Source organism: Schistocerca piceifrons, unplaced genomic scaffold, assembly GCF_021461385.2.
Source record: "Schistocerca piceifrons isolate TAMUIC-IGC-003096 unplaced genomic scaffold, iqSchPice1.1 HiC_scaffold_1684, whole genome shotgun sequence".
NCBI lineage: Eukaryota > Metazoa > Arthropoda > Insecta > Orthoptera > Acrididae > Schistocerca > Schistocerca piceifrons.
This window is the reverse complement of record NW_025727550.1, coordinates 550230-572255: the sequence shown is the minus strand read 5'-3', so window position 1 is coordinate 572255 and position 22026 is coordinate 550230. Positions and strand designations below refer to the sequence as shown.

Here is a 22026-nt window from a genome sequence, read left to right as displayed (position 1 = left end):
CGCTTCGTGCAAGCGTCAGCGTAGCGTCAGTCGAGCAAAGTCGAGACAAGTCAAGCTGGCAGATGCTACGCAGTTAATTAAACGGTAGGCGACGCAGACAACGCTTTTCCAAGTGTCCCATGTCACGCACCGAAGAGCGCGCATCTGTCCGCACAGCAGAGTGGCGCAGTGGAAGCGTGCTGGGCCCATAACCCAGAGTTCCGTGGATCGAAACCACGCTCTGCTAAAATTATTCTTTTTCTTGGGTGCTTCGAGCTCGATCATTAATCCTGGGGTGCGCTGATTCAGCGTCGACGGCAAACCCTGTGAGTTGTGAAACGACGACGTCGTGTGCAGAATACGAGAAACACTTCCTAAGACGCAGACTTTCTTACGATTTTTTAGCAATTACATTCCTTGATCACAACGGTAATGCTTTTTCGGGCCACACGCGCAACCTTCGCGATATAAAAATCGCATCTCCCCGGCGGGGAATCGAACCCCGGTCTCCCGCGTGACAGGCGGGGATACTAACCACTATACTACCGAGGAACACGCAGTCCTTGTCTACAGTGCACGCACATTAATGGTTCTCATGTACGCGATACATCTCAAACCTAGCGTCCCGATGCTTCCATAGTCAGCTGCTACGAAATGAAAGTATGCCCCAGGTGAGGCTCGAACTCACAACCCCGGCATTGCTCACGGCTACTGCCTTATAAGTACCGTGCGCTAACCAATTGCGCCACTGGGGCTACAGCACAGTGCTTACAGTTAGCGGTATTCACTTTGATGCCAACCTGTTGTGGCTACAGACCCGTCATACGACCGTCACCTGCGGCCATACTGCGACGTTAGCACCTGTCTACGAATGCTTCATACGATTCTTGTTTTATATGCTACACTTACAAGCATGTCAACCGCTTGTCATCACCGAAAAAATGCAAAAAAACGGGCGCCTTGCATTCCGCTACCTGTCCATCAGCGACGGCAGATCTGTGGCAAGCTCTAAGCTGTGCAGGCGCTCCGTGGCCGAGCAGCAGGAGGAGAGATGCCTTCCTTGGTGGCAGCTCCCTGCAGAGTGCCGAAGACCAGAGTGGCCGCGCCGCCGTTGTCAGTGGATGACATGCAATTGTCGAGCCACGGAGAACACGTTGCTTTGCGATGTGCACCCGCCTCGTAGCAGAAAACGCGAACAGTGGCCCTGTGGCGCAACGGATAACGCGTCTGACTACGGATCAGAAGATTCCAGGTTCGAATCCTGGCAGGGTCGGCATTTCGTTAGTTGCGGGCGCGTAGCTAGGCAGTGCATTCGAATGTCTCCACCTTCGTGGAGTGCAATGTTAATCCTGAGCATCTCGCAGCTGCATCTCGAGACGATCGCGGTAAATATCGCTTCGTGCAAGCGTCAGTCGAGCAAAGTCGAGACAAGTCAAGCTGGCAGATGCTACGCAGTTAATTAAACGGTAGGCGACGCAGACAACGCTTTTCCAAGTGTCCCATGTCACGCACCGAAGAGCACGCATCTGTCTGCACAGCAGAGTGGCGCAGTGGAAGCGTGCTGGGCCCATAACCCAGAGGTCCGTGGATCGAAACCACGCTCTGCTAAAATTATTCTTTTTCTTGGGTGCTTCGAGCTCGATCATTAATCCTGGGGTGCGCTGATTCAGCGTCGACGGCAAACCCTGTGAGTTGTGAAACGACGACGTCGTGTGCAGAATACGAGAAACACTTCCTAAGACGCAGACTTTCTTACGATTTTTTAGCAATTACATTCCTTGATCACAACGGTAATGCTTTTTCGGGCCACACGCGCAACCTTCGCGATATAAAAATCGCATCTCCCCGGCGGGGAATCGAACCCCGGTCTCCCGCGTGACAGGCGGGGATACTAACCACTATACTACCGAGGAACACGCAGTCCTTGTCTACAGTGCACGCACATTTATGGTTCTCATGTACGCGATACATCTCAAACCTAGCGTCCCGATGCTTCCATAGTCAGCTGCTACGAAATAAAAGTATGCCCCAGGTGAGGCTCGAACTCACAACCCCGGCATTGCTCACGGCTACTGCCTTATAAGTACCGTGCGCTAACCAATTGCGCCACTGGGGCTACAGCACAGTGCTTACAGTTAGCGGTATTCACTTTGATGCCAACCTGTTGTGGCTACAGACCCGTCATACGACCGTCACCTGCGGCCATACTGCGACGTTAGCACCTGTCTACGAATGCTTCATACGATTCTTGTTTTATATGCTACACTTACAAGAATGTCAACCGCTTGTCATCACCGAAAAAATGCAAAAAAACGGGCGCCTTGCATTCCGCTACCTGTCCATCAGCGACGGCAGATCTGTGGCAAGCTCTAAGCTGTGCAGGCGCTCCGTGGCCGAGCAGCAGGAGGAGAGATGCCTTCCTTGGTGGCAGCTCCCTGCAGAGTGCCGAAGACCAGAGTGGCCGCGCCGCCGTTGTCAGTGGATGACATGCAATTGTCGAGCCACGGAGAACACGTTGCTTTGCGATGTGCACCCGCCTCGTAGCAGAAAACGCGAACAGTGGCCCTGTGGCGCAACGGATAACGCGTCTGACTACGGATCAGAAGATTCCAGGTTCGAATCCTGGCAGGGTCGGCATTTCGTTAGTTGCGGGCGCGTAGCTAGGCAGTGCATTCGAATGTCTCCACCTTCGTGGAGTGCAATGTTAATCCTGAGCATCTCGCAGCTGCATCTCGAGACGATCGCGGTAAATATCGCTTCGTGCAAGCGGTAGTCGAGCAAAGTCGAGACAAGTCAAGCTGGCAGATGCTACGCAGTTAATTAAACGGTAGGCGACGCAGACAACGCTTTTCCAAGTGTCCCATGTCACGCACCGAAGAGCGCGCATCTGTCCGCACAGCAGAGTGGCGCAGTGGAAGCGTGCTGGGCCCATAACCCAGAGGTCCGTGGATCGAAACCACGCTCTGCTAAAATTATTCTTTTTCTTGGGTGCTTCGAGCTCGATCATTAATCCTGGGGTGCGCTGATTCAGCGTCGACGGCAAACCCTGTGAGTTGTGAAACGACGACGTCGTGTGCAGAATACGAGAAACACTTCCTAAGACGCAGACTTTCTTACGATTTTTTAGCAATTACATTCCTTGATCACAACGGTAATGCTTTTTCGGGCCACACGCGCAACCTTCGCGATATAAAAATCGCATCTCCCCGGCGGGGAATCGAACCCCGGTCTCCCGCGTGACAGGCGGGGATACTAACCACTATACTACCGAAGAACACGCAGTCCTTGTCTACAGTGCACGCACATTTATGGTTCTCATGTACGCGATACATCTCAAACCTAGCGTCCCGATGCTTCCTTCGCGATATAAAAATCGCATCTCCCCGGCGGGGAATCGAACCCCGGTCTCCCGCGTGACAGGCGGGGATACTAACCACTATACTACCGAGGAACACGCAGTCCTTGTCTACAGTGCACGCACATTTATGGTTCTCATGTACGCGATACATCTCAAACCTAGCGTCCCGATGCTTCCATAGTCAGCTGCTACGAAATAAAAGTATGCCCCAGGTGAGGCTCGAACTCACAACCCCGGCATTGCTCACGGCTACTGCCTTATAAGTACCGTGCGCTAACCAATTGCGCCACTGGGGCTACAGCACAGTGCTTACAGTTAGCGGTATTCACTTTGATGTCAACCTGTTGTGGCTACAGACCCGTCATACGACCGTCACCTGCGGCCATACTGCGACGTTAGCACCTGTCTACGAATGCTTCATACGATTCTTGTTTTATATGCTACACTTACAAGCATGTCAACCGCTTGTCATCACCGAAAAAATGCAAAAAAACGGGCGCCTTGCATTCCGCTACCTGTCCATCAGCGACGGCAGATCTGTGGCAAGCTCTAAGCTGTGCAGGCGCTCCGTGGCCGAGCAGCAGGAGGAGAGATGCCTTCCTTGGTGGCAGCTCCCTGCAGAGTGCCGAAGACCAGAGTGGCCGCGCCGCCGTTGTCAGTGGATGACATGCAATTGTCGAGCCACGGAGAACACGTTGCTTTGCGATGTGCACCCGCCTCGTAGCAGAAAACGCGAACAGTGGCCCTGTGGCGCAACGGATAACGCGTCTGACTACGGATCAGAAGATTCCAGGTTCGAATCCTGGCAGGGTCGGCATTTCGTTAGTTGCGGGCGCGTAGCTAGGCAGTGCATTCGAATGTCTCCACCTTCGTGGAGTGCAATGTTAATCCTGAGCATCTCGCAGCTGCATCTCGAGACGATCGCGGTAAATATCGCTTCGTGCAAGCGTCAGTCGAGCAAAGTCGAGACAAGTCAAGCTGGCAGATGCTACGCAGTTAATTAAACGGTAGGCGACGCAGACAACGCTTTTCCAAGTGTCCCATGTCACGCACCGAAGAGCACGCATCTGTCCGCACAGCAGAGTGGCGCAGTGGAAGCGTGCTGGGCCCATAACCCAGAGGTCCGTGGATCGAAACCACGCTCTGCTAAAATTATTCTTTTTCTTGGGTGCTTCGAGCTCGATCATTAATCCTGGGGTGCGCTGATTCAGCGTCGACGGCAAACCCTGTGAGTTGTGAAACGACGACGTCGTGTGCAGAATACGAGAAACACTTCCTAAGACGCAGACTTTCTTACGATTTTTTAGCAATTACATTCCTTGATCACAACGGTAATGCTTTTTCGGGCCACACGCGCAACCTTCGCGATATAAAAATCGCATCTCCCCGGCGGGGAATCGAACCCCGGTCTCCCGCGTGACAGGCGGGGATACTAACCACTATACTACCGAGGAACACGCAGTCCTTGTCTACAGTGCACGCACATTTATGGTTCTCATGTACGCGATACATCTCAAACCTAGCGTCCCGATGCTTCCATAGTCAGCTGCTACGAAATAAAAGTATGCCCCAGGTGAGGCTCGAACTCACAACCCCGGCATTGCTCACGGCTACTGCCTTATAAGTACCGTGCGCTAACCAATTGCGCCACTGGGGCTACAGCACAGTGCTTACAGTTAGCGGTATTCACTTTGATGCCAACCTGTTGTGGCTACAGACCCGTCATACGACCGTCACCTGCGGCCATACTGCGACGTTAGCACCTGTCTACGAATGCTTCATACGATTCTTGTTTTATATGCTACACTTACAAGAATGTCAACCGCTTGTCATCACCGAAAAAATGCAAAAAAACGGGCGCCTTGCATTCCGCTACCTGTCCATCAGCGACGGCAGATCTGTGGCAAGCTCTAAGCTGTGCAGGCGCTCCGTGGCCGAGCAGCAGGAGGAGAGATGCCTTCCTTGGTGGCAGCTCCCTGCAGAGTGCCGAAGACCAGAGTGGCCGCGCCGCCGTTGTCAGTGGATGACATGCAATTGTCGAGCCACGGAGAACACGTTGCTTTGCGATGTGCACCCGCCTCGTAGCAGAAAACGCGAACAGTGGCCCTGTGGCGCAACGGATAACGCGTCTGACTACGGATCAGAAGATTCCAGGTTCGAATCCTGGCAGGGTCGGCATTTCGTTAGTTGCGGGCGCGTAGCTAGGCAGTGCATTCGAATGTCTCCACCTTCGTGGAGTGCAATGTTAATCCTGAGCATCTCGCAGCTGCATCTCGAGACGATCGCGGTAAATATCGCTTCGTGCAAGCGTCAGTCGAGCAAAGTCGAGACAAGTCAAGCTGGCAGATGCTACGCAGTTAATTAAACGGTAGGCGACGCAGACAACGCTTTTCCAAGTGTCCCATGTCACGCACCGAAGAGCGCGCATGTGTCCGCACAGCAGAGTGGCGCAGTGGAAGCGTGCTGGGCCCATAACCCAGAGGTCCGTGGATCGAAACCACGCTCTGCTAAAATTATTCTTTTTCTTGGGTGCTTCGAGCTCGATCATTAATCCTGGGGTGCGCTGATTCAGCGTCGACGGCAAACCCTGTGAGTTGTGAAACGACGACGTCGTGTGCAGAATACGAGAAACACTTCCTAAGACGCAGACTTTCTTACGATTTTTTAGCAATTACATTCCTTGATCACAACGGTAATGCTTTTTCGGGCCACACGCGCAACCTTCGCGATATAAAAATCGCATCTCCCCGGCGGGGAATCGAACCCCGGTCTCCCGCGTGACAGGCGGGGATACTAACCACTATACTACCGAGGAACACGCAGTCCTTGTCTACAGTGCACGCACATTTATGGTTCTCATGTACGCGATACATCTCAAATCTAGCGTCCCGATGCTTCCATAGTCAGCTGCTACGAAATGAAAGTATGCCCCAGGTGAGGCTCGAACTCACAACCCCGGCATTGCTCACGGCTACTGCCTTATAAGTACCGTGCGCTAACCAATTGCGCCACTGGGGCTACAGCACAGTGCTTACAGTTAGCGGTATTCACTTTGATGCCAACCTGTTGTGGCTACAGACCCGTCATACGACCGTCACCTGCGGCCATACTGCGACGTTAGCACCTGTCTACGAATGCTTCATACGATTCTTGTTTTATATGCTACACTTACAAGCATGTCAACCGCTTGTCATCACCGAAAAAATGCAAAAAAACGGGCGCCTTGCATTCCGCTACCTGTCCATCAGCGACGGCAGATCTGTGGCAAGCTCTAAGCTGTGCAGGCGCTCCGTGGCCGAGCAGCAGGAGGAGAGATGCCTTCCTTGGTGGCAGCTCCCTGCAGAGTGCCGAAGACCAGAGTGGCCGCGCCGCCGTTGTCAGTGGATGACATGCAATTGTCGAGCCACGGAGAACACGTTGCTTTGCGATGTGCACCCGCCTCGTAGCAGAAAACGCGAACAGTGGCCCTGTGGCGCAACGGATAACGCGTCTGACTACGGATCAGAAGATTCCAGGTTCGAATCCTGGCAGGGTCGGCATTTCGTTAGTTGCGGGCGCGTAGCTAGGCAGTGCATTCGAATGTCTCCACCTTCGTGGAGTGCAATGTTAATCCTGAGCATCTCGCAGCTGCATCTCGAGACGATCGCGGTAAATATCGCTTCGTGCAAGCGTCAGTCGAGCAAAGTCGAGACAAGTCAAGCTGGCAGATGCTACGCAGTTAATTAAACGGTAGGCGACGCAGACAACGCTTTTCCAAGTGTCCCATGTCACGCACCGAAGAGCGCGCATCTGTCCGCACAGCAGAGTGGCGCAGTGGAAGCGTGCTGGGCCCATAACCCAGAGGTCCGTGGATCGAAACCACGCTCTGCTAAAATTATTCTTTTTCTTGGGTGCTTCGAGCTCGATCATTAATCCTGGGGTGCGCTGATTCAGCGTCGACGGCAAACCCTGTGAGTTGTGAAACGACGACGTCGTGTGCAGAATACGAGAAACACTTCCTAAGACGCAGACTTTCTTACGATTTTTTAGCAATTACATTCCTTGATCACAACGGTAATGCTTTTTCGGGCCACACGCGCAACCTTCGCGATATAAAAATCGCATCTCCCCGGCGGGGAATCGAACCCCGGTCTCCCGCGTGACAGGCGGGGATACTAACCACTATACTACCGAGGAACACGCAGTCCTTGTCTACAGTGCACGCACATTTATGGTTCTCATGTACGCGATACATCTCAAACCTAGCGTCCCGATGCTTCCATAGTCAGCTGCTACGAAATAAAAGTATGCCCCAGGTGAGGCTCGAACTCACAACCCCGGCATTGCTCACGGCTACTGCCTTATAAGTACCGTGCGCTAACCAATTGCGCCACTGGGGCTACAGCACAGTGCTTACAGTTAGCGGTATTCACTTTGATGCCAACCTGTTGTGGCTACAGACCCGTCATACGACCGTCACCTGCGGCCATACTGCGACGTTAGCACCTGTCTACGAATGCTTCATACGATTCTTGTTTTATATGCTACACTTACAAGCATGTCAACCGCTTGTCATCACCGAAAAAATGCAAAAAAACGGGCGCCTTGCATTCCGCTACCTGTCCATCAGCGACGGCAGATCTGTGGCAAGCTCTAAGCTGTGCAGGCGCTCCGTGGCCGAGCAGCAGGAGGAGAGATGCCTTCCTTGGTGGCAGCTCCCTGCAGAGTGCCGAAGACCAGAGTGGCCGCGCCGCCGTTGTCAGTGGATGACATGCAATTGTCGAGCCACGGAGAACACGTTGCTTTGCGATGTGCACCCGCCTCGTAGCAGAAAACGCGAACAGTGGCCCTGTGGCGCAACGGATAACGCGTCTGACTACGGATCAGAAGATTCCAGGTTCGAATCCTGGCAGGGTCGGCATTTCGTTAGTTGCGGGCGCGTAGCTAGGCAGTGCATTCGAATGTCTCCACCTTCGTGGAGTGCAATGTTAATCCTGAGCATCTCGCAGCTGCATCTCGAGACGATCGCGGTAAATATCGCTTCGTGCAAGCGTCAGTCGAGCAAAGTCGAGACAAGTCAAGCTGGCAGATGCTACGCAGTTAATTAAACGGTAGGCGACGCAGACAACGCTTTTCCAAGTGTCCCATGTCACGCACCGAAGAGCGCGCATCTGTCCGCACAGCAGAGTGGCGCAGTGGAAGCGTGCTGGGCCCATAACCCAGAGGTCCGTGGATCGAAACCACGCTCTGCTAAAATTATTCTTTTTCTTGGGTGCTTCGAGCTCGATCATTAATCCTGGGGTGCGCTGATTCAGCGTCGACGGCAAACCCTGTGAGTTGTGAAACGACGACGTCGTGTGCAGAATACGAGAAACACTTCCTAAGACGCAGACTTTCTTACGATTTTTTAGCAATTACATTCCTTGATCACAACGGTAATGCTTTTTCGGGCCACACGCGCAACCTTCGCGATATAAAAATCGCATCTCCCCGGCGGGGAATCGAACCCCGGTCTCCCGCGTGAGAGGCGGGGATACTAACCACTATACTACCGAGGAACACGCAGTCCTTGTCTACAGTGCACGCACATTTATGGTTCTCATGTACGCGATACATCTCAAACCTAGCGTCCCGATGCTTCCATAGTCAGCTGCTACGAAATGAAAGTATGCCCCAGGTGAGGCTCGAACTCACAACCCCGGCATTGCTCACGGCTACTGCCTTATAAGTACCGTGCGCTAACCAATTGCGCCACTGGGGCTACAGCACAGTGCTTACAGTTAGCGGTATTCACTTTGATGCCAACCTGTTGTGGCTACAGACCCGTCATACGACCGTCACCTGCGGCCATACTGCGACGTTAGCACCTGTCTACGAATGCTTCATACGATTCTTGTTTTATATGCTACACTTACAAGCATGTCAACCGCTTGTCATCACCGAAAAAATGCAAAAAAACGGGCGCCTTGCATTCCGCTACCTGTCCATCAGCGACGGCAGATCTGTGGCAAGCTCTAAGCTGTGCAGGCGCTCCGTGGCCGAGCAGCAGGAGGAGAGATGCCTTCCTTGGTGGCAGCTCCCTGCAGAGTGCCGAAGACCAGAGTGGCCGCGCCGCCGTTGTCAGTGGATGACATGCAATTGTCGAGCCACGGAGAACACGTTGCTTTGCGATGTGCACCCGCCTCGTAGCAGAAAACGCGAACAGTGGCCCTGTGGCGCAACGGATAACGCGTCTGACTACGGATCAGAAGATTCCAGGTTCGAATCCTGGCAGGGTCGGCATTTCGTTAGTTGCGGGCGCGTAGCTAGGCAGTGCATTCGAATGTCTCCACCTTCGTGGAGTGCAATGTTAATCCTGAGCATCTCGCAGCTGCATCTCGAGACGATCGCGGTAAATATCGCTTCGTGCAAGCGTCAGTCGAGCAAAGTCGAGACAAGTCAAGCTGGCAGATGCTACGCAGTTAATTAAACGGTAGGCGACGCAGACAACGCTTTTCCAAGTGTCCCATGTCACGCACCGAAGAGCGCGCATCTGTCCGCACAGCAGAGTGGCGCAGTGGAAGCGTGCTGGGCCCATAACCCAGAGGTCCGTGGATCGAAACCACGCTCTGCTAAAATTATTCTTTTTCTTGGGTGCTTCGAGCTCGATCATTAATCCTGGGGTGCGCTGATTCAGCGTCGACGGCAAACCCTGTGAGTTGTGAAACGACGACGTCGTGTGCAGAATACGAGAAACACTTCCTAAGACGCAGACTTTCTTACGATTTTTTAGCAATTACATTCCTTGATCACAACGGTAATGCTTTTTCGGGCCACACGCGCAACCTTCGCGATATAAAAATCGCATCTCCCCGGCGGGGAATCGAACCCCGGTCTCCCGCGTGACAGGCGGGGATACTAACCACTATACTACCGAGGAACACGCAGTCCTTGTCTACAGTGCACGCACATTTATGGTTCTCATGTACGCGATACATCTCAAACCTAGCGTCCCGATGCTTCCATAGTCAGCTGCTACGAAATGAAAGTATGCCCCAGGTGAGGCTCGAACTCACAACCCCGGCATTGCTCACGGCTACTGCCTTATAAGTACCGTGCGCTAACCAATTGCGCCACTGGGGCTACAGCACAGTGCTTACAGTTAGCGGTATTCACTTTGATGCCAACCTGTTGTGGCTACAGACCCGTCATACGACCGTCACCTGCGGCCATACTGCGACGTTAGCACCTGTCTACGAATGCTTCATACGATTCTTGTTTTATATGCTACACTTACAAGCATGTCAACCGCTTGTCATCACCGAAAAAATGCAAAAAAACGGGCGCCTTGCATTCCGCTACCTGTCCATCAGCGACGGCAGATCTGTGGCAAGCTCTAAGCTGTGCAGGCGCTCCGTGGCCGAGCAGCAGGAGGAGAGATGCCTTCCTTGGTGGCAGCTCCCTGCAGAGTGCCGAAGACCAGAGTGGCCGCGCCGCCGTTGTCAGTGGATGACATGCAATTGTCGAGCCACGGAGAACACGTTGCTTTGCGATGTGCACCCGCCTCGTAGCAGAAAACGCGAACAGTGGCCCTGTGGCGCAACGGATAACGCGTCTGACTACGGATCAGAAGATTCCAGGTTCGAATCCTGGCAGGGTCGGCATTTCGTTAGTTGCGGGCGCGTAGCTAGGCAGTGCATTCGAATGTCTCCACCTTCGTGGAGTGCAATGTTAATCCTGAGCATCTCGCAGCTGCATCTCGAGACGATCGCGGTAAATATCGCTTCGTGCAAGCGTCAGTCGAGCAAAGTCGAGACAAGTCAAGCTGGCAGATGCTACGCAGTTAATTAAACGGTAGGCGACGCAGACAACGCTTTTCCAAGTGTCCCATGTCACGCACCGAAGAGCGCGCATCTGTCCGCACAGCAGAGTGGCGCAGTGGAAGCGTGCTGGGCCCATAACCCAGAGGTCCGTGGATCGAAACCACGCTCTGCTAAAATTATTCTTTTTCTTGGGTGCTTCGAGCTCGATCATTAATCCTGGGGTGCGCTGATTCAGCGTCGACGGCAAACCCTGTGAGTTGTGAAACGACGACGTCGTGTGCAGAATACGAGAAACACTTCCTAAGACGCAGACTTTCTTACGATTTTTTAGCAATTACATTCCTTGATCACAACGGTAATGCTTTTTCGGGCCACACGCGCAACCTTCGCGATATAAAAATCGCATCTCCCCGGCGGGGAATCGAACCCCGGTCTCCCGCGTGACAGGCGGGGATACTAACCACTATACTACCGAGGAACACGCAGTCCTTGTCTACAGTGCACGCACATTTATGGTTCTCATGTACGCGATACATCTCAAACCTAGCGTCCCGATGCTTCCATAGTCAGCTGCTACGAAATAAAAGTATGCCCCAGGTGAGGCTCGAACTCACAACCCCGGCATTGCTCACGGCTACTGCCTTATAAGTACCGTGCGCTAACCAATTGCGCCACTGGGGCTACAGCACAGTGCTTACAGTTAGCGGTATTCACTTTGATGCCAACCTGTTGTGGCTACAGACCCGTCATACGACCGTCACCTGCGGCCATACTGCGACGTTAGCACCTGTCTACGAATGCTTCATACGATTCTTGTTTTATATGCTACACTTACAAGCATGTCAACCGCTTGTCATCACCGAAAAAATGCAAAAAAACGGGCGCCTTGCATTCCGCTACCTGTCCATCAGCGACGGCAGATCTGTGGCAAGCTCTAAGCTGTGCAGGCGCTCCGTGGCCGAGCAGCAGGAGGAGAGATGCCTTCCTTGGTGGCAGCTCCCTGCAGAGTGCCGAAGACCAGAGTGGCCGCGCCGCCGTTGTCAGTGGATGACATGCAATTGTCGAGCCACGGAGAACACGTTGCTTTGCGATGTGCACCCGCCTCGTAGCAGAAAACGCGAACAGTGGCCCTGTGGCGCAACGGATAACGCGTCTGACTACGGATCAGAAGATTCCAGGTTCGAATCCTGGCAGGGTCGGCATTTCGTTAGTTGCGGGCGCGTAGCTAGGCAGTGCATTCGAATGTCTCCACCTTCGTGGAGTGCAATGTTAATCCTGAGCATCTCGCAGCTGCATCTCGAGACGATCGCGGTAAATATCGCTTCGTGCAAGCGTCAGTCGAGCAAAGTCGAGACAAGTCAAGCTGGCAGATGCTACGCAGTTAATTAAACGGTAGGCGACGCAGACAACGCTTTTCCAAGTGTCCCATGTCACGCACCGAAGAGCGCGCATCTGTCCGCACAGCAGAGTGGCGCAGTGGAAGCGTGCTGGGCCCATAACCCAGAGGTCCGTGGATCGAAACCACGCTCTGCTAAAATTATTCTTTTTCTTGGGTGCTTCGAGCTCGATCATTAATCCTGGGGTGCGCTGATTCAGCGTCGACGGCAAACCCTGTGAGTTGTGAAACGACGACGTCGTGTGCAGAATACGAGAAACACTTCCTAAGACGCAGACTTTCTTACGATTTTTTAGCAATTACATTCCTTGATCACAACGGTAATGCTTTTTCGGGCCACACGCGCAACCTTCGCGATATAAAAATCGCATCTCCCCGGCGGGGAATCGAACCCCGGTCTCCCGCGTGACAGGCGGGGATACTAACCACTATACTACCGAGGAACACGCAGTCCTTGTCTACAGTGCACGCACATTTATGGTTCTCATGTACGCGATACATCTCAAACCTAGCGTCCCGATGCTTCCATAGTCAGCTGCTACGAAATGAAAGTATGCCCCAGGTGAGGCTCGAACTCACAACCCCGGCATTGCTCACGGCTACTGCCTTATAAGTACCGTGCGCTAACCAATTGCGCCACTGGGGCTACAGCACAGTGCTTACAGTTAGCGGTATTCACTTTGATGCCAACCTGTTGTGGCTACAGACCCGTCATACGACCGTCACCTGCGGCCATACTGCGACGTTAGCACCTGTCTACGAATGCTTCATACGATTCTTGTTTTATATGCTACACTTACAAGCATGTCAACCGCTTGTCATCACCGAAAAAATGCAAAAAAACGGGCGCCTTGCATTCCGCTACCTGTCCATCAGCGACGGCAGATCTGTGGCAAGCTCTAAGCTGTGCAGGCGCTCCGTGGCCGAGCAGCAGGAGGAGAGATGCCTTCCTTGGTGGCAGCTCCCTGCAGAGTGCCGAAGACCAGAGTGGCCGCGCCGCCGTTGTCAGTGGATGACATGCAATTGTCGAGCCACGGAGAACACGTTGCTTTGCGATGTGCACCCGCCTCGTAGCAGAAAACGCGAACAGTGGCCCTGTGGCGCAACGGATAACGCGTCTGACTACGGATCAGAAGATTCCAGGTTCGAATCCTGGCAGGGTCGGCATTTCGTTAGTTGCGGGCGCGTAGCTAGGCAGTGCATTCGAATGTCTCCACCTTCGTGGAGTGCAATGTTAATCCTGAGCATCTCGCAGCTGCATCTCGAGACGATCGCGGTAAATATCGCTTCGTGCAAGCGTCAGCGTAGCGTCAGTCGAGCAAAGTCGAGACAAGTCAAGCTGGCAGATGCTACGCAGTTAATTAAACGGTAGGCGACGCAGACAACGCTTTTCCAAGTGTCCCATGTCACGCACCGAAGAGCGCGCATCTGTCCGCACAGCAGAGTGGCGCAGTGGAAGCGTGCTGGGCCCATAACCCAGAGGTCCGTGGATCGAAACCACGCTCTGCTAAAATTATTCTTTTTCTTGGGTGCTTCGAGCTCGATCATTAATCCTGGGGTGCGCTGATTCAGCGTCGACGGCAAACCCTGTGAGTTGTGAAACGACGACGTCGTGTGCAGAATACGAGAAACACTTCCTAAGACGCAGACTTTCTTACGATTTTTTAGCAATTACATTCCTTGATCACAACGGTAATGCTTTTTCGGGCCACACGCGCAACCTTCGCGATATAAAAATCGCATCTCCCCGGCGGGGAATCGAACCCCGGTCTCCCGCGTGACAGGCGGGGATACTAACCACTATACTACCGAGGAACACGCAGTCCTTGTCTACAGTGCACGCACATTTATGGTTCTCATGTACGCGATACATCTCAAACCTAGCGTCCCGATGCTTCCATAGTCAGCTGCTACGAAATAAAAGTATGCCCCAGGTGAGGCTCGAACTCACAACCCCGGCATTGCTCACGGCTACTGCCTTATAAGTACCGTGCGCTAACCAATTGCGCCACTGGGGCTACAGCACAGTGCTTACAGTTAGCGGTATTCACTTTGATGCCAACCTGTTGTGGCTACAGACCCGTCATACGACCGTCACCTGCGGCCATACTGCGACGTTAGCACCTGTCTACGAATGCTTCATACGATTCTTGTTTTATATGCTACACTTACAAGCATGTCAACCGCTTGTCATCACCGAAAAAATGCAAAAAAACGGGCGCCTTGCATTCCGCTACCTGTCCATCAGCGACGGCAGATCTGTGGCAAGCTCTAAGCTGTGCAGGCGCTCCGTGGCCGAGCAGCAGGAGGAGAGATGCCTTCCTTGGTGGCAGCTCCCTGCAGAGTGCCGAAGACCAGAGTGGCCGCGCCGCCGTTGTCAGTGGATGACATGCAATTGTCGAGCCACGGAGAACACGTTGCTTTGCGATGTGCACCCGCCTCGTAGCAGAAAACGCGAACAGTGGCCCTGTGGCGCAACGGATAACGCGTCTGACTACGGATCAGAAGATTCCAGGTTCGAATCCTGGCAGGGTCGGCATTTCGTTAGTTGCGGGCGCGTAGCTAGGCAGTGCATTCGAATGTCTCCACCTTCGTGGAGTGCAATGTTAATCCTGAGCATCTCGCAGCTGCATCTCGAGACGATCGCGGTAAATATCGCTTCGTGCAAGCGTCAGTCGAGCAAAGTCGAGACAAGTCAAGCTGGCAGATGCTACGCAGTTAATTAAACGGTAGGCGACGCAGACAACGCTTTTCCAAGTGTCTCATGTCACGCACCGAAGAGCGCGCATCTGTCCGCACAGCAGAGTGGCGCAGTGGAAGCGTGCTGGGCCCATAACCCAGAGGTCCGTGGATCGAAACCACGCTCTGCTAAAATTATTCTTTTTCTTGGGTGCTTCGAGCTCGATCATTAATCCTGGGGTGCGCTGATTCAGCGTCGACGGCAAACCCTGTGAGTTGTGAAACGACGACGTCGTGTGCAGAATACGAGAAACACTTCCTAAGACGCAGACTTTCTTACGATTTTTTAGCAATTACATTCCTTGATCACAACGGTAATGCTTTTTCGGGCCACACGCGCAACCTTCGCGATATAAAAATCGCATCTCCCCGGCGGGGAATCGAACCCCGGTCTCCCGCGTGACAGGCGGGGATACTAACCACTATACTACCGAGGAACACGCAGTCCTTGTCTACAGTGCACGCACATTTATGGTTCTCATGTACGCGATACATCTCAAACCTAGCGTCCCGATGCTTCCATAGTCAGCTGCTACGAAATGAAAGTATGCCCCAGGTGAGGCTCGAACTCACAACCCCGGCATTGCTCACGGCTACTGCCTTATAAGTACCGTGCGCTAACCAATTGCGCCACTGGGGCTACAGCACAGTGCTTACAGTTAGCGGTATTCACTTTGATGCCAACCTGTTGTGGCTACAGACCCGTCATACGACCGTCACCTGCGGCCATACTGCGACGTTAGCACCTGTCTACGAATGCTTCATACGATTCTTGTTTTATATGCTACACTTACAAGCATGTCAACCGCTTGTCATCACCGAAAAAATGCAAAAAAACGGGCGCCTTGCATTCCGCTACCTGTCCATCAGCGACGGCAGATCTGTGGCAAGCTCTAAGCTGTGCAGGCGCTCCGTGGCCGAGCAGCAGGAGGAGAGATGCCTTCCTTGGTGGCAGCTCCCTGCAGAGTGCCGAAGACCAGAGTGGCCGCGCCGCCGTTGTCAGTGGATGACATGCAATTGTCGAGCCACGGAGAACACGTTGCTTTGCGATGTGCACCCGCCTCGTAGCAGAAAACGCGAACAGTGGCCCTGTGTCGCAACGGATAACGCGTCTGACTACGGATCAGAAGATTCCAGGTTCGAATCCTGGCAGGGTCGGCATTTTGTTAGTTGCGGGCGCGTAGCTAGGCAGTGCATTCGAATGTCTCCACCTTCGTGGAGTGCAATGTTAATCCTGAGCATCTCGCAGCTGCATCTCGAGACGATCGCGGTAAATATCGCTTCGTGCAAGCGTCAGCGTAGCGTCAGTCGAGCAAAGTCGAGACAAGTCAAGCTGGCAGATGCTACGCAGTTAATTAAACGGTAGGCGACGCAGACAACGCTTTTCCAAGTGTCCCATGTCACGCACCGTAGAGCGCGCATCTGTCCGCACAGCAGAGTGGCGCAGTGGAAGCGTGCTGGGCCCATAACCCAGAGGTCCGTGGATCGAAACCACGCTCTGCTAAAATTATTCTTTTTCTTGGGTGCTTCGAGCTCGATCATTAATCCTGGGGTGCGCTGATTCAGCGTCGACGGCAAACCCTGTGAGTTGTGAAACGACGACGTCGTGTGCAGAATACGAGAAACACTTCCTAAGACGCAGACTTTCTTACGATTTTTTAGCAATTACATTCCTTGATCACAACGGTAATGCTTTTTCGGGCCACACGTGCAACCTTCGCGATATAAAAATCGCATCTCCCCGGCGGGGAATCGAACCCCGGTCTCCCGCGTGACAGGCGGGGATACTAACCACTATGATACCGAGGAACACGCAGTCCTTGTCTACAGTGCACGCACATTTATGGTTCTCATGTACGCGATACATCTCAAACCTAGCGTCCCGATGCTTCCATAGTCAGCTGCTACGAAATGAAAGTATGCCCCAGGTGAGGCTCGAACTCACAACCCCGGCATTGCTCACGGCTACTGCCTTATAAGTACCGTGCGCTAACCAATTGCGCCACTGGGGCTACAGCACAGTGCTTACAGTTAGCGGTATTCACTTTGATGCCAACCTGTTGTGGCTACAGACCCGTCATACGACCGTCACCTGCGGCCATACTGCGACGTTAGCACCTGTCTACGAATGCTTCATACGATTCTTGTTTTATATGCTACACTTACAAGCATGTCAACCGCTTGTCATCACCGAAAAAATGCAAAAAAACGGGCGCCTTGCATTCCGCTACCTGTCCATCAGCGACGGCAGATCTGTGGCAAGCTCTAAGCTGTGCAGGCGCTCCGTGGCCGAGCAGCAGGAGGAGAGATGCCTTCCTTGGTGGCAGCTCCCTGCAGAGTGCCGAAGACCAGAGTGGCCGCGCCGCCGTTGTCAGTGGATGACATGCAATTGTCGAGCCACGGAGAACACGTTGCTTTGCGATGTGCACCCGCCTCGTAGCAGAAAACGCGAACAGTGGCCCTGTGGCGCAACGGATAACGCGTCTGACTACGGATCAGAAGATTCCAGGTTCGAATCCTGGCAGGGTCGGCATTTCGTTAGTTGCGGGCGCGTAGCTAGGCAGTGCATTCGAATGTCTCCACCTTCGTGGAGTGCAATGTTAATCCTGAGCATCTCGCAGCTGCATCTCGAGACGATCGCGGTAAATATCGCTTCGTGCAAGCGTCAGTCGAGCAAAGTCGAGACAAGTCAAGCTGGCAGATGCTACGCAGTTAATTAAACGGTAGGCGACGCAGACAACGCTTTTCCAAGTGTCCCATGTCACGCACCGAAGAGCGCGCATCTGTCCGCACAGCAGAGTGGCGCAGTGGAAGCGTGCTGGGCCCATAACCCAGAGGTCCGTGGATCGAAACCACGCTCTGCTAAAATTATTCTTTTTCTTGGGTGCTTCGAGCTCGATCATTAATCCTGGGGTGCGCTGATTCAGCGTCGACGGCAAACCCTGTGAGTTGTGAAACGACGACGTCGTGTGCAGAATACGAGAAACACTTCCTAAGACGCAGACTTTCTTACGATTTTTTAGCAATTACATTCCTTGATCACAACGGTAATGCTTTTTCGGGCCACACGCGCAACCTTCGCGATATAAAAATCGCATCTCCCCGGCGGGGAATCGAACCCCGGTCTCCCGCGTGACAGGCGGGGATACTAACCACTATACTACCGAGGAACACGCAGTCCTTGTCTACAGTGCACGCACGTTTATGGTTCTCATGTACGCGATACATCTCAAACCTAGCGTCCCGATGCTTCCATAGTCAGCTGCTACGAAATGAAAGTATGCCCCAGGTGAGGCTCGAACTCACAACCCCGGCATTGCTCACGGCTACTGCCTTATAAGTACCGTGCGCTAACCAATTGCGCCACTGGGGCTACAGCACAGTGCTTACAGTTAGCGGTATTCACTTTGATGCCAACCTGTTGTGGCTACAGACCCGTCATACGACCGTCACCTGCGGCCATACTGCGACGTTAGCACCTGTCTACGAATGCTTCATACGATTCTTGTTTTATATGCTACACTTACAAGCATGTCAACCGCTTGTCATCACCGAAAAAATGCAAAAAAACGGGCGCCTTGCATTCCGCTACCTGTCCATCAGCGACGGCAGATCTGTGGCAAGCTCTAAGCTGTGCAGGCGCTCCGTGGCCGAGCAGCAGGAGGAGAGATGCCTTCCTTGGTGGCAGCTCCCTGCAGAGTGCCGAAGACCAGAGTGGCCGCGCCGCCGTTGTCAGTGGATGACATGCAATTGTCGAGCCACGGAGAACACGTTGCTTTGCGATGTGCACCCGCCTCGTAGCAGAAAACGCGAACAGTGGCCCTGTGGCGCAACGGATAACGCGTCTGACTACGGATCAGAAGATTCCAGGTTCGAATCCTGGCAGGGTCGGCATTTCGTTAGTTGCGGGCGCGTAGCTAGGCAGTGCATTCGAATGTCTCCACCTTCGTGGAGTGCAATGTTAATCCTGAGCATCTCGCAGCTGCATCTCGAGACGATCGCGGTAAATATCGCTTCGTGCAAGCGTCAGTCGAGCAAAGTCGAGACAAGTCAAGCTGGCAGATGCTACGCAGTTAATTAAACGGTAGGCGACGCAGACAACGCTTTTCCAAGTGTCCCATGTCACGCACCGAAGAGCGCGCATCTGTCCGCACAGCAGAGTGGCGCAGTGGAAGCGTGCTGGGCCCATAACCCAGAGGTCCGTGGATCGAAACCACGCTCTGCTAAAATTATTCTTTTTCTTGGGTGCTTCGAGCTCGATCATTAATCCTGGGGTGCGCTGATTCAGCGTCGACGGCAAACCCTGTGAGTTGTGAAACGACGACGTCGTGTGCAGAATACGAGAAACACTTCCTAAGACGCAGACTTTCTTACGATTTTTTAGCAATTACATTCCTTGATCACAACGGTAATGCTTTTTCGGGCCACACGCGCAACCTTCGCGATATAAAAATCGCATCTCCCCGGCGGGGAATCGAACCCCGGTCTCCCGCGTGACAGGCGGGGATACTAACCACTATACTACCGAGGAACACGCAGTCCTTGTCTACAGTGCACGCACATTTATGGTTCTCATGTACGCGATACATCTCAAACCTAGCGTCCCGATGCTTCCATAGTCAGCTGCTACGAAATGAAAGTATGCCCCAGGTGAGGCTCGAACTCACAACCCCGGCATTGCTCACGGCTACTGCCTTATAAGTACCGTGCGCTAACCAATTGCGCCACTGGGGCTACAGCACAGTGCTTACAGTTAGCGGTATTCACTTTGATGCCAACCTGTTGTGGCTACAGACCCGTCATACGACCGTCACCTGCGGCCATACTGCGACGTTAGCACCTGTCTACGAATGCTTCATACGATTCTTGTTTTATATGCTACACTTACAAGCATGTCAACCGCTTGTCATCACCGAAAAAATGCAAAAAAACGGGCGCCTTGCATTCCGCTACCTGTCCATCAGCGACGGCAGATCTGTGGCAAGCTCTAAGCTGTGCAGGCGCTCCGTGGCCGAGCAGCAGGAGGAGAGATGCCTTCCTTGGTGGCAGCTCCCTGCAGAGTGCCGAAGACCAGAGTGGCCGCGCCGCCGTTGTCAGTGGATGACATGCAATTGTCGAGCCACGGAGAACACGTTGCTTTGCGATGTGCACCCGCCTCGTAGCAGAAAACGCGAACAGTGGCCCTGTGGCGCAACGGATAACGCGTCTGACTACGGATCAGAAGATTCCAGGTTCGAATCCTGGCAGGGTCGGCATTTCGTTAGTTGCGGGCGCGTAGCTAGGCAGTGCATTCGAATGTCTCCACCTTCGTGGAGTGCAATGTTAATCCTGAGCATCTCGCAGCTGCATCTCGAGACGATCGCGGTAAATATCGCTTCGTGCAAGCGTCAGCGTAGCGTCAGTCGAGCAAAGTCGAGACAAGTCAAGCTGGCAGATGCTACGCAGTTAATTAAACGGTAGGCGACGCAGACAACGCTTTTCCAAGTGTCCCATGTCACGCACCGAAGAGCGCGCATCTGTCCGCACAGCAGAGTGGCGCAGTGGAAGCGTGCTGGGCCCATAACCCAGAGGTCCGTGGATCGAAACCACGCTCTGCTAAAATTATTCTTTTTCTTGGGTGCTTCGAGCTCGATCATTAATCCTGGGGTGCGCTGATTCAGCGTCGACGGCAAACCCTGTGAGTTGTGAAACGACGACGTCGTGTGCAGAATACGAGAAACACTTCCTAAGACGCAGACTTTCTTACGATTTTTTAGCAATTACATTCCTTGATCACAACGGTAATGCTTTTTCGGGCCACACGCGCAACCTTCGCGATATAAAAATCGCATCTCCCCGGCGGGGAATCGAACCCCGGTCTCCCGCGTGACAGGCGGGGATACTAATCACTATACTACCGAGGAACACGCAGTCCTTGTCTACAGTGCACGCACATTTATGGTTCTCATGTACGCGATACATCTCAAACCTAGCGTCCCGATGCTTCCATAGTCAGCTGCTACGAAATAAAAGTATGCCCCAGGTGAGGCTCGAACTCACAACCCCGGCATTGCTCACGGCTACTGCCTTATAAGTACCGTGCGCTAACCAATTGCGCCACTGAGGCTACAGCACAGTGCTTACAGTTAGCGGTATTCACTTTGATGCCAACCTGTTGTGGCTACAGACCCGTCATACGACCGTCACCTGCGGCCATACTGCGACGTTAGCACCTGTCTACGAATGCTTCATACGATTCTTGTTTTATATGCTACACTTACAAGCATGTCAACCGCTTGTCATCACCGAAAAAATGCAAAAAAACGGGCGCCTTGCATTCCGCTACCTGTCCATCAGCGACGGCAGATCTGTGGCAAGCTCTAAGCTGTGCAGGCGCTCCGTGGCCGAGCAGCAGGAGGAGAGATGCCTTCCTTGGTGGCAGCTCCCTGCAGAGTGCCGAAGACCAGAGTGGCCGCGCCGCCGTTGTCAGTGGATGACATGCAATTGTCGAGCCACGGAGAACACGTTGCTTTGCGATGTGCACCCGCCTCGTAGCAGAAAACGCGAACAGTGGCCCTGTGGCGCAACGGATAACGCGTCTGACTACGGATCAGAAGATTCCAGGTTCGAATCCTGGCAGGGTCGGCATTTCGTTAGTTGCGGGCGCGTAGCTAGGCAGTGCATTCGAATGTCTCCACCTTCGTGGAGTGCAATGTTAATCCTGAGCATCTCGCAGCTGCATCTCGAGACGATCGCGGTAAATATCGCTTCGTGCAAGCGTCAGTCGAGCAAAG

The 22026-nt window shown here is 53.4% G+C and overlaps 48 non-coding genes across 48 annotated transcripts; 16 read left to right on the top strand and 32 right to left on the bottom strand.

Annotated features, from left to right (window-relative positions):
• Positions 1–459: 459 nt before the first annotated feature.
• Trnad-guc lies at positions 460–531 on the bottom strand. The gene has a single exon. It is a non-coding gene; the product is annotated as a tRNA-Asp (tRNA).
• Positions 532–642: 111 nt separating this feature from the next.
• Trnai-uau lies at positions 643–734 on the bottom strand. Its single transcript is given in 2 exon segments — positions 643–678; positions 697–734. It is a non-coding gene; the product is annotated as a tRNA-Ile (tRNA).
• Positions 735–1179: 445 nt separating this feature from the next.
• Trnar-acg lies at positions 1180–1252 on the top strand. Its single transcript has one exon. It is a non-coding gene; the product is annotated as a tRNA-Arg (tRNA).
• A 568-nt stretch (positions 1253–1820) lies between these two features.
• On the bottom strand, positions 1821–1892 carry Trnad-guc. Its single transcript has one exon. It is a non-coding gene; the product is annotated as a tRNA-Asp (tRNA).
• Positions 1893–2003: 111 nt separating this feature from the next.
• On the bottom strand, positions 2004–2095 carry Trnai-uau. The gene is given in 2 exon segments: positions 2004–2039; positions 2058–2095. It is a non-coding gene; the product is annotated as a tRNA-Ile (tRNA).
• Positions 2096–2540: 445 nt separating this feature from the next.
• Positions 2541–2613, top strand: Trnar-acg. Its single transcript has one exon. It is a non-coding gene; the product is annotated as a tRNA-Arg (tRNA).
• Positions 2614–3181: 568 nt separating this feature from the next.
• Trnad-guc lies at positions 3182–3253 on the bottom strand. The gene has a single exon. It is a non-coding gene; the product is annotated as a tRNA-Asp (tRNA).
• Positions 3254–3358: 105 nt separating this feature from the next.
• Trnad-guc lies at positions 3359–3430 on the bottom strand. Its single transcript has one exon. It is a non-coding gene; the product is annotated as a tRNA-Asp (tRNA).
• A 111-nt stretch (positions 3431–3541) lies between these two features.
• Trnai-uau lies at positions 3542–3633 on the bottom strand. Its single transcript is given in 2 exon segments — positions 3542–3577; positions 3596–3633. It is a non-coding gene; the product is annotated as a tRNA-Ile (tRNA).
• A 445-nt stretch (positions 3634–4078) lies between these two features.
• Trnar-acg lies at positions 4079–4151 on the top strand. Its single transcript has one exon. It is a non-coding gene; the product is annotated as a tRNA-Arg (tRNA).
• A 568-nt stretch (positions 4152–4719) lies between these two features.
• Trnad-guc lies at positions 4720–4791 on the bottom strand. Its single transcript has one exon. It is a non-coding gene; the product is annotated as a tRNA-Asp (tRNA).
• Positions 4792–4902: 111 nt separating this feature from the next.
• Trnai-uau lies at positions 4903–4994 on the bottom strand. The gene is given in 2 exon segments: positions 4903–4938; positions 4957–4994. It is a non-coding gene; the product is annotated as a tRNA-Ile (tRNA).
• A 445-nt stretch (positions 4995–5439) lies between these two features.
• Trnar-acg lies at positions 5440–5512 on the top strand. Its single transcript has one exon. It is a non-coding gene; the product is annotated as a tRNA-Arg (tRNA).
• A 568-nt stretch (positions 5513–6080) lies between these two features.
• Positions 6081–6152, bottom strand: Trnad-guc. The gene has a single exon. It is a non-coding gene; the product is annotated as a tRNA-Asp (tRNA).
• A 111-nt stretch (positions 6153–6263) lies between these two features.
• On the bottom strand, positions 6264–6355 carry Trnai-uau. The gene is given in 2 exon segments: positions 6264–6299; positions 6318–6355. It is a non-coding gene; the product is annotated as a tRNA-Ile (tRNA).
• A 445-nt stretch (positions 6356–6800) lies between these two features.
• Trnar-acg lies at positions 6801–6873 on the top strand. The gene has a single exon. It is a non-coding gene; the product is annotated as a tRNA-Arg (tRNA).
• Positions 6874–7441: 568 nt separating this feature from the next.
• Trnad-guc lies at positions 7442–7513 on the bottom strand. The gene has a single exon. It is a non-coding gene; the product is annotated as a tRNA-Asp (tRNA).
• Positions 7514–7624: 111 nt separating this feature from the next.
• Trnai-uau lies at positions 7625–7716 on the bottom strand. Its single transcript is given in 2 exon segments — positions 7625–7660; positions 7679–7716. It is a non-coding gene; the product is annotated as a tRNA-Ile (tRNA).
• A 445-nt stretch (positions 7717–8161) lies between these two features.
• On the top strand, positions 8162–8234 carry Trnar-acg. The gene has a single exon. It is a non-coding gene; the product is annotated as a tRNA-Arg (tRNA).
• Positions 8235–8802: 568 nt separating this feature from the next.
• On the bottom strand, positions 8803–8874 carry Trnae-cuc. The gene has a single exon. It is a non-coding gene; the product is annotated as a tRNA-Glu (tRNA).
• Positions 8875–8985: 111 nt separating this feature from the next.
• Trnai-uau lies at positions 8986–9077 on the bottom strand. The gene is given in 2 exon segments: positions 8986–9021; positions 9040–9077. It is a non-coding gene; the product is annotated as a tRNA-Ile (tRNA).
• A 445-nt stretch (positions 9078–9522) lies between these two features.
• Trnar-acg lies at positions 9523–9595 on the top strand. The gene has a single exon. It is a non-coding gene; the product is annotated as a tRNA-Arg (tRNA).
• Positions 9596–10163: 568 nt separating this feature from the next.
• On the bottom strand, positions 10164–10235 carry Trnad-guc. The gene has a single exon. It is a non-coding gene; the product is annotated as a tRNA-Asp (tRNA).
• Positions 10236–10346: 111 nt separating this feature from the next.
• Trnai-uau lies at positions 10347–10438 on the bottom strand. Its single transcript is given in 2 exon segments — positions 10347–10382; positions 10401–10438. It is a non-coding gene; the product is annotated as a tRNA-Ile (tRNA).
• A 445-nt stretch (positions 10439–10883) lies between these two features.
• Positions 10884–10956, top strand: Trnar-acg. Its single transcript has one exon. It is a non-coding gene; the product is annotated as a tRNA-Arg (tRNA).
• A 568-nt stretch (positions 10957–11524) lies between these two features.
• Trnad-guc lies at positions 11525–11596 on the bottom strand. Its single transcript has one exon. It is a non-coding gene; the product is annotated as a tRNA-Asp (tRNA).
• A 111-nt stretch (positions 11597–11707) lies between these two features.
• On the bottom strand, positions 11708–11799 carry Trnai-uau. The gene is given in 2 exon segments: positions 11708–11743; positions 11762–11799. It is a non-coding gene; the product is annotated as a tRNA-Ile (tRNA).
• Positions 11800–12244: 445 nt separating this feature from the next.
• Trnar-acg lies at positions 12245–12317 on the top strand. The gene has a single exon. It is a non-coding gene; the product is annotated as a tRNA-Arg (tRNA).
• A 568-nt stretch (positions 12318–12885) lies between these two features.
• Trnad-guc lies at positions 12886–12957 on the bottom strand. The gene has a single exon. It is a non-coding gene; the product is annotated as a tRNA-Asp (tRNA).
• A 111-nt stretch (positions 12958–13068) lies between these two features.
• On the bottom strand, positions 13069–13160 carry Trnai-uau. The gene is given in 2 exon segments: positions 13069–13104; positions 13123–13160. It is a non-coding gene; the product is annotated as a tRNA-Ile (tRNA).
• Positions 13161–13605: 445 nt separating this feature from the next.
• Positions 13606–13678, top strand: Trnar-acg. Its single transcript has one exon. It is a non-coding gene; the product is annotated as a tRNA-Arg (tRNA).
• A 579-nt stretch (positions 13679–14257) lies between these two features.
• On the bottom strand, positions 14258–14329 carry Trnad-guc. The gene has a single exon. It is a non-coding gene; the product is annotated as a tRNA-Asp (tRNA).
• A 111-nt stretch (positions 14330–14440) lies between these two features.
• On the bottom strand, positions 14441–14532 carry Trnai-uau. Its single transcript is given in 2 exon segments — positions 14441–14476; positions 14495–14532. It is a non-coding gene; the product is annotated as a tRNA-Ile (tRNA).
• Positions 14533–14977: 445 nt separating this feature from the next.
• Positions 14978–15050, top strand: Trnar-acg. Its single transcript has one exon. It is a non-coding gene; the product is annotated as a tRNA-Arg (tRNA).
• Positions 15051–15618: 568 nt separating this feature from the next.
• On the bottom strand, positions 15619–15690 carry Trnad-guc. The gene has a single exon. It is a non-coding gene; the product is annotated as a tRNA-Asp (tRNA).
• Positions 15691–15801: 111 nt separating this feature from the next.
• Positions 15802–15893, bottom strand: Trnai-uau. Its single transcript is given in 2 exon segments — positions 15802–15837; positions 15856–15893. It is a non-coding gene; the product is annotated as a tRNA-Ile (tRNA).
• A 445-nt stretch (positions 15894–16338) lies between these two features.
• On the top strand, positions 16339–16411 carry Trnar-acg. Its single transcript has one exon. It is a non-coding gene; the product is annotated as a tRNA-Arg (tRNA).
• A 762-nt stretch (positions 16412–17173) lies between these two features.
• Positions 17174–17265, bottom strand: Trnai-uau. The gene is given in 2 exon segments: positions 17174–17209; positions 17228–17265. It is a non-coding gene; the product is annotated as a tRNA-Ile (tRNA).
• A 445-nt stretch (positions 17266–17710) lies between these two features.
• On the top strand, positions 17711–17783 carry Trnar-acg. The gene has a single exon. It is a non-coding gene; the product is annotated as a tRNA-Arg (tRNA).
• Positions 17784–18351: 568 nt separating this feature from the next.
• Positions 18352–18423, bottom strand: Trnad-guc. Its single transcript has one exon. It is a non-coding gene; the product is annotated as a tRNA-Asp (tRNA).
• A 111-nt stretch (positions 18424–18534) lies between these two features.
• On the bottom strand, positions 18535–18626 carry Trnai-uau. The gene is given in 2 exon segments: positions 18535–18570; positions 18589–18626. It is a non-coding gene; the product is annotated as a tRNA-Ile (tRNA).
• Positions 18627–19071: 445 nt separating this feature from the next.
• On the top strand, positions 19072–19144 carry Trnar-acg. Its single transcript has one exon. It is a non-coding gene; the product is annotated as a tRNA-Arg (tRNA).
• A 568-nt stretch (positions 19145–19712) lies between these two features.
• On the bottom strand, positions 19713–19784 carry Trnad-guc. Its single transcript has one exon. It is a non-coding gene; the product is annotated as a tRNA-Asp (tRNA).
• Positions 19785–19895: 111 nt separating this feature from the next.
• Positions 19896–19987, bottom strand: Trnai-uau. The gene is given in 2 exon segments: positions 19896–19931; positions 19950–19987. It is a non-coding gene; the product is annotated as a tRNA-Ile (tRNA).
• A 445-nt stretch (positions 19988–20432) lies between these two features.
• On the top strand, positions 20433–20505 carry Trnar-acg. The gene has a single exon. It is a non-coding gene; the product is annotated as a tRNA-Arg (tRNA).
• Positions 20506–21084: 579 nt separating this feature from the next.
• Positions 21085–21156, bottom strand: Trnad-guc. Its single transcript has one exon. It is a non-coding gene; the product is annotated as a tRNA-Asp (tRNA).
• A 111-nt stretch (positions 21157–21267) lies between these two features.
• Positions 21268–21359, bottom strand: Trnai-uau. The gene is given in 2 exon segments: positions 21268–21303; positions 21322–21359. It is a non-coding gene; the product is annotated as a tRNA-Ile (tRNA).
• A 445-nt stretch (positions 21360–21804) lies between these two features.
• Positions 21805–21877, top strand: Trnar-acg. Its single transcript has one exon. It is a non-coding gene; the product is annotated as a tRNA-Arg (tRNA).
• The last annotated feature ends 149 nt before the right edge of the window (positions 21878–22026 follow it).